This window comes from Acanthopagrus latus, chromosome 7 (assembly GCF_904848185.1).
Source record: "Acanthopagrus latus isolate v.2019 chromosome 7, fAcaLat1.1, whole genome shotgun sequence".
Classification (NCBI taxonomy): Eukaryota; Metazoa; Chordata; class Actinopteri; order Spariformes; family Sparidae; genus Acanthopagrus; species Acanthopagrus latus.
This window is the reverse complement of record NC_051045.1, coordinates 4,508,196-4,515,850: the sequence shown is the minus strand read 5'-3', so window position 1 is coordinate 4,515,850 and position 7,655 is coordinate 4,508,196. Positions and strand designations below refer to the sequence as shown.

At 42.3% G+C, this 7,655-nt stretch overlaps 1 long non-coding RNA gene across 2 annotated transcripts; it reads right to left on the bottom strand.

Moving 5' to 3' along the window:
- Positions 1–3,602: 3,602 nt before the first annotated feature.
- Positions 3,603–5,148, bottom strand: LOC119023137. Of its 2 annotated transcripts, XR_005076177.1 has the most exons (3): positions 4,332–5,148; positions 3,990–4,163; positions 3,603–3,833 (listed from the first exon to the last, which is right to left on the bottom strand). It is a non-coding gene; the product is annotated as an uncharacterized LOC119023137 (long non-coding RNA). The 2 variants fall into 2 exon arrangements; XR_005076176.1 differs by lacking the exon at positions 3,603–3,833 and having other exon boundaries at positions 3,887–4,163; positions 4,332–5,147.
- Between the last annotated feature and the right edge of the window lie 2,507 nt (positions 5,149–7,655).

Sequence of the window (7,655 nt, the reverse complement as noted above, 5' to 3'; positions counted from 1 at the left end):
TTTTAATCTGATCATGTGGAGAAACAATCACAAGCAGGACCAGCATGCGAGTAACGTAACGACACACCAGCTTTGCCTTTTGGGAAACTGGTCAGAGGGGGTTCCCAACACGTCACATGTACGGACCACGGAGTGACACCCCCACATCGCTGCACAAGCCTGTAGTGTGAATGTACCAAGCTTGTAAATTTTACCAGAATGAACCCTATTTTGTCAGCTGCGTTGCAATTCTGCTTCCTACTGACTCTCTGATTCACTCTGCCGGAAATGGCAATTACAGGCAACTACCTGGCAATTCACAACCCGTTTAAACATGCATCATTTCTTTCAAAAGATCGAGTTTTGGAGCTGGATATCGATGCAGTATATTGTGATAATGAATGTTGCAATATTGCAATGCAGCCCTGTGTTTAAAGCACACATACGTGAAAGGAATCAATCCTTCTGCAACACTTGGCAATAACTCTCACATGCATCTCCCATCTGCTTTTCCTCGCACCTTCTCCACCTACTAGCAGCAGCGTCTCACATCAATAACATCCCACTGGGTTCCAATATTGTGAGTGTAACCTTCCAGATGTCACAGCGCACATAATCCATAATAAATCCAAACCCAAAATGTGTTTTTTTTTTTTTTCCACTTTGGTTTTTCTATGAATAATAAAAAAGACTTCTCATTGAGCTCCCTGCAACAAACGGGATACAAGTATTAAATGTGCGACTGTTCCTTTAACGAACGTGAGTCATAAGTGCAATGAGTTCAGTGTTGTTACAATTCTCCTTTGCTTTCACCTTCTCCCCTCTTTTATAACGCAGCTGTCTTAGATTAATATCATCCTCCGGGTTGCAATAAAGATAAAGTACCCTTTATATATTATCTTTGTCTTTCTTTCAAACTGTCTGCTTCACGTGGAGAGACGAGCACCATTAGAGTCACATCATTTGCCTCTTTCTCGTAAAGGGCTCTGCATGTTTAGCTCTTACAAAAGCAACAGGGGGCAACAGGAAAGTAATTGGCTGCAATTATCATCACATTTGACGCTATTTTCAGTAACAGTGGAGGTGTGCTTGTCATTATACCTGTGGGTCCCCGGGTTCAGACTGATGAAGCGTTTCTAGCTCTTTGATGTGTCAGTAAAAGGCATGACTAATATCACAAAGACACGGAAGCACTTTGGAATAAAGCATCGTGAAGAAGAAGAAAGCAAGGCTCCATCAGAAAAGAAAAAAAAAAACCAAACACACACACACACACACACACACACACACACACACACACACATCCCTATTTACCCCTGGAGCATTTTGTTGGACAGTGAAAGAGGCAATCAGCCCAGCATCCGTTTGTTTCCAAGTTTCCTATTACCTGGAGAACGGTGAAATGAGGGGAGCAGGGAGCAATCACTTAGACACACACACACACACACACACACACACACACACACACACACACACACACACACAGAGCACAGCGTCATGACAGAAACTGGGCCAAAAAACACACAAATGCATGCACAAGACTCGGGGCATTTCATTTAGGTAGACCGCGCTTGAAGATGAGATAAGGCTTCTTTTTTTTTTTCTGTCTTTGATGAGCTACAGAGAGTGGCAGGTGGATAAAGGGGGCAGTAGGAGTGGGAGGACTTGGCCGGCATGTGAGTGGGTTGGCACATGCCCACAGGAGGAGGCCGTGCATGGACGCCAGCCACGGCCACAGTACCTGAACAAACAAGGACGCACCAGAAAACAAACAGGCTGGCCCTCCGCGGCCTATTAAAGGGGACACATCAGGGTACATTTTTATCTACGACAGCTTTATTCCCCTCTATGCCCTGCTGCCCATCAGTGTCTGTGATTTATGGTTGATTTAATCTTTACTTCCCCTAAATTGAATTGTTTTTTTTTTTTTTAAACGGACAGTGACAAGACAAGAAAAATAACAATATGAATAAACAAGAAGGTTACACAATCGCAGACTCCACATGTTTGGGGATGTAGGTGTAATAATAATGAAAAAAAAAAAAAAGCCGAAACAAGTGCATCATTTTTCAGGGTGTAGGAGTGAACTGCAAATGATTCAGGCATCAAGGCAAAGTATTAATGCATAAATTGTTGACACACACACACACAAGAGGACAGGAGAGAGGTTAAAATGTCCGTCACCTTAGAGATCACGTTGCAGGAAAGCACAACATTAAACTCTCCACACTGACGGGAAGGAAAGCTCTCTCTGCTTATTTAAACTTGACCTCAGTTCCTTTTATATCCACTGCATGAAAGAGACTAGGCCGGCCCTATTGAGGTTTAATTGGCGAGCTAACAAAGAAGCACTATAATAGTTGGGAGACACGAGAACGCTTCAGTGAAGAGATGCATTACCAGAACATTAGGCATTAGACATCTAGGACAGCTGGCACCAGAATTAAAATAATTTGTAAATAGTTAATGCAATCAATAATGAGAGTCTGTGTGGTGTCAGGGAGATTTGTTTCATGGTCTTGTTCCCATACATCTTTAATATTCATCATTGTTGGAAGATTCCGGTGTTGAATAATATCACATAATGTTGTAATATAACTATATAATCATAAAACCTAGTCAATGAAAAGTGGATCTTCATAGTTTTTGCAATTCAACAGACTTTTGACTCAAAACCACAATTTCAAAGAGGATTGCTGGAAGTCGGTCACACCTGTGCGTGCCGAGAGTTCAGTCTCCATAATAGCATGATAGTAAATAATAATTTTAAAGTCCAGGACGATTTATAGCTAATAGTTATAAACAAGAACCTGGACACCAACATATTTTAAGTCAAAGCAGCCACAGCAACTACACAGTCAACAGCAAGGAACTGAAAAGGTAGAGAAACTCCCCAGACTCCCTTATAAAATCACTCAATTATGGGAATTGTTGATTGAGGATGAACTTAAATATTGTTATGAAATGGTGTCCATGACAGATTCTTAACAATTTGAGCCTCCTTGTAAATTCGGCAAATGTTATACGTCAAGTTTCTGTCTTTCCTTGTGTAAAAAAAACAAAAACCATGTAGAGCTCCATGTAATGACGCAGCACACTGACGATACAGAGGTCTAATAGAGGAGAAAGGCGTATACGTGGATCTAATGGTCTGTCATTTGTCACAGCAGAATAGTTCATACAGAGAACTGAAGAGTAACTTCCATCCTTATGATCAGAGACGGTTTTTAATTGAAGGTTTTCATAATGCATTCTTTTAGGGAGTGCTGTTTTTTTTTGTGTCCATGATTTTAAATCACATGGGTGCACTCGAGGGAAAGCCAGGCGATCAGTCAGTGCGCTTCATCTACGGCCACCATGAACGTCTAAAAAAAAAAAACCAATTAAATAATTGAGATATTTTAGTCTGGACCAAAGTGGAAGACCGTCAGATGACCTGACAAATACTTTTGGTGTGCAGCTTCTCAAAAAGTTAAGTACGTCTAAACCTTTTTTTGAACTCTGGGTAAATTTAGCAAAGCTATGCACTTCTTTTTTTTTGCAGAGTTAATTAAATTAAACCCCCACAAAAGGATATTAATAACAACCACTCATGAGAGAATTCAGGAATTTTCCGTCTTTCTTTGGATGTTTCATCAGTCTAATGTGTCCCTAACTTTGGGTTATTGTTTTGAACTTGGATTAACCCATTTGCGATTTACATGCATGGCAAATCCCTCTCGCTCGCTCAGATAGCGCCTCGCCGTTCATCTGGGATCAGCAGGAAGTCATTATAAAACCTGCCAATCTCCGCAGGGTGCAGCCTTGAGGCTGAGGTTAAGGGGGTCGTCGCCGTCATCAGCTTCCGAGACGTGCTTCAATAAAGGATAAGATAGATTAAAGATGCAACGCGTTACATCACGACAAGATTTATGACCGTCGAGGAGACGTACAACATTAGCTTTGTTTATTTTTTAAACAGCAGCACATGACACTTAACTGCTGGAACATCCAGGCGTCTATAAATTTACCGTGTCTGCACTTAGCCGCTCGGTGAGCTCACACACACTCATTTATTCACAGCCGAGTTTTATCCTCATCGTTCCATTCGAGGTGAGTGTCCTTGTATCTGTTTTGTCTGCTATCTCCCCAGCACATCGTGACACGCCAACTCTGGAAATGTTGACAAGAGCTGGAGGGGAATACTGATGTGGTCCCGGAAAGCACCGCACAAACACACACAGACACACACGCACACACATTATAATGCTAATTAGCTATGGAAACTCATCGTCTCTTGTGTCTGAGTTAGGAAAACAGACAGCCAATAGACACGGATCACTCAGGAAAACGCTCTCTGAATATCCTCCTACCTCCTGCTCATGCTGTGCTTGATTTCTTTCATCAGGCGTCTTCATTAGATTTCACAGGTAGAAACCGTGTGTGTCGGCTCCAGCTGTTAGCTTGATAAGTATCTTAACTCGGGGAAATTCAAATTCTCCTCGCTTTCTTTGTGAGCAAATGTAAAGTATGATGATACTGCAGCAGATTTGTTGTGCTTATTTTTCAAAAGAGGATAAAACAGTCTTTGGGGGGGGGAGAGTCTTGAGTTTGAACACTGCATACAAAGTCTGTAGAAAGAGGTGGCTGGATACAAAATCTTTCAACGTGAGCAAATAATAATTCAGGGTTTAATGGATTTTTGAATGCATACCGATATGATGTAAAATCAGCAAAACTGAATCGTTGGGGTGTCTGGTGAGCTCTGACTTCAGTTAGAGTTTGAGCTTCAGCACATAAACACACAAAGGGATGCTAGCATACAAAGACTGTCAGGACCGGGGACGAGAACTCAGATGCAGACTAGAGTAGATGTTTCAACAGATTGTGGTTTGCGTGGCTGGCTTTCTGAGGCGTCAGAGAGTGGTGGTGGTGGCGTTCAGGCTCCAGGGCTCATCTGGGTCCAGGCTCAGAACTGGTGGTCTGAGATGAGGCAGGGAAACCAGTTTAGCAGAAGATACTTAACACGAGTGTTTAGTTCAGGTTCAGCTGGCATGTCCTCACACAAACTGATTCAACAATCCAGCCAGGTCTGGGAGGTTGGCCTGGATTATAAGGGTGCGTTGATTGCAGGTAGATGAGCTGCAGGTGTGCAGACCGGAGCTCCAGCGACCACACCCACCACTGGCTTCCAGAGGGAAAGAGGGAAAGAGCGAAACACAGAGACAGACACCAAACCAAAACACACCAGGCACACCAAAAGGGGCAAGACAAGAGATGTAGTTTACTAAGCACGATGCTAAATGTTTCTCTACCATCTCAACGACAAACTGTAGCGACTTTCTTGAGCTAGCGTTCACTGTCCTGTAACCTCAGCAGTAAGCCAAGCAGTTGCTTAAACTATGTTCATTTTAACTCGATACACGTTGGTTTTATAGAGGCGGCCAATTGCACTGATCACCTAGCAGCAAGCAAGGTGACGCCCTGTCTCTTAAAACATGATGCAAGTCTACCAAAATGCACTGAACTGGAGTAGAAACGACAGATCATGAGAAGACGTACCATAAACACAATATCAGCTTGTTGATTGAATTTGTGCCCATCAGATCTAAAGTCTTTAATGTGTAAATTTATTTTAGATACCACAGACACCTAAATACGACTTATTTACTATATTTTCGTGGTCATTTCAGTTTTGACAAAAGAGGCCACAGACATATAAAAAAACAGATTTTCCGAGGCAAAAAATGAACTTCACTTCAACTTCCTCTGTCAAACCCTATAGGATGTTAAGATTAGACAGCTTTTAGTGCGGCAGGAAGTCGTTGCTGTACCGCCGAGCTGGAGAACCAAGAGATATGAATGTATAATGGTGCTGCCATTTGTCAGAAGGCTGTCTGAGTGGAGCCTCAAACCTCAAAGTAACATCTGTAAATACGTCTCATCTTCACAGGTAAAGTGCGATGCATCAAAATCACAACTCAAAAAAAAAAAAAGGCCAGACTCTGCTTTTGAAAGTGATAAATGAGGAGAATGAATACGTCTTCCTGACAATTCAGAGCTGCTCCTCACATTTCAAACACATAAAGGGGTAAAATGTATATCTTGGTTATGAGACAGGGTTAAAAATAGTGCACACTGCATCACCATCATGAGATGCTACAGACCTTTTTGGGGTCAGTTAATTAATAGTAACTTTCAAAGAGACAAAAACTGGAGGGAAATGATAATTACAGCAGCAGACGATGGAAGATATCCTGTTAAATCCGGCTTTGGTACAAAATATGAAATATTGAACAGTGATGTGCAACAAACATATGGTGAGATTTTGTCCAAGTGGCTTTTTTTGGTTGTTGACAGAAATGCAAAAGCGACAAATATCCAGAGCGGCCACCTGGATGTTCTTGGGAACCTGGCGTATACTGCCGCCGGTGTATTAATGAACAGTACAACCCAATAAACAGGATAAATGTTAGATGAGTTTCTGCAAAAAACCACAGATGGACTGGACTGTGTTGCAATGTTCCTTTTGTTTTAGGTACCATTTTCTACGCTGTGCCTGTGCTCTGTTTAGGTTTGGCACTAAAACCACTTGGTTAAGGTTCGGAAAGCCTCATGGTTCAGCTATAAATACCTATTTTGGTTGCCACACTCACAGATGGCAGTGGTCCGACTTCACCTGGAAAACAGTTGCTAGAAAAACGGATTGAAATGTCTCAAGGTTGCCTGTCAATCTGGTGTTTTGTAGGGTTTTTGTGGGCATTTTGTCTCCAGGTAGCTTTGAAAATATCCAGTGATGTGACTCAAACTCAGGTCGTCCATTTGGCAGCCTTGTTGGATGTGAGACTACCTTCTCCTCCTCCTCCTCCTCTTGGTGCGACAGGTGGCTAATAAGCATATATAATGAGAATCTTGGATTTAACTGTGGTTTGCAGAAATGTTAACTGCCAACAAAATATCCTGGTGACTGGGCAGAAACACAGGATCCTGTCACACTGTGGCTTTGATTTATTTGCATTTCACATCTGTCAGATTTTGCAACAATAGTAATTTTGGGTTGCAGTTTTTTGTTTTTTTTTGTTATCTGTGGACAAAATGTACCCTTTTGTTTTGACTTTAAAGCCGTAATTCTCTCTTTTCCCTCAACTTCAAAATGTTTCTCTTTCAGAATAATAAAAACCAGAAGAGTCTGCATCCTGCGCCGGTTTAATTTCACAAGAGGGGGACAGTTCCTTCACCCCTCATCGAGATAATACTTGTCAGTTTTATCAGCTTTGAAGACAAATGAGTTAGACGGAGGGAGGGGAGGGGGAACCGGAGTGCTCAGCTGGGTACATATTGGAGCTGTGAGTACTTAATATCATACACGACATAAAAACAGGTCCTGTCGAATGTGTTTGTGTGTGGTGAGAGTTTGAGAGTGATGAAGGAGACGAGCAAGGAAAGACTCACACACACACACACAAAAAAAAAAAACGCAGCTCAACATTAATTTTCCTTATCGCATTTAAATCACATTTCTGATTAATCCGAAGCCCACACAGAGCTCCCCAGACGCAGACTCTGTCCTCAGGCTACGCTTTTCTCCCTGGCAGACTCTGGTTCTGGCCTTTGATCTGCGAGTGCTGATCTACTGTATGTGCAGTCTGGTGCAGATCTGCCCTGCTGCATCAGCGCTCTCTCTCCGCCTGCACGCT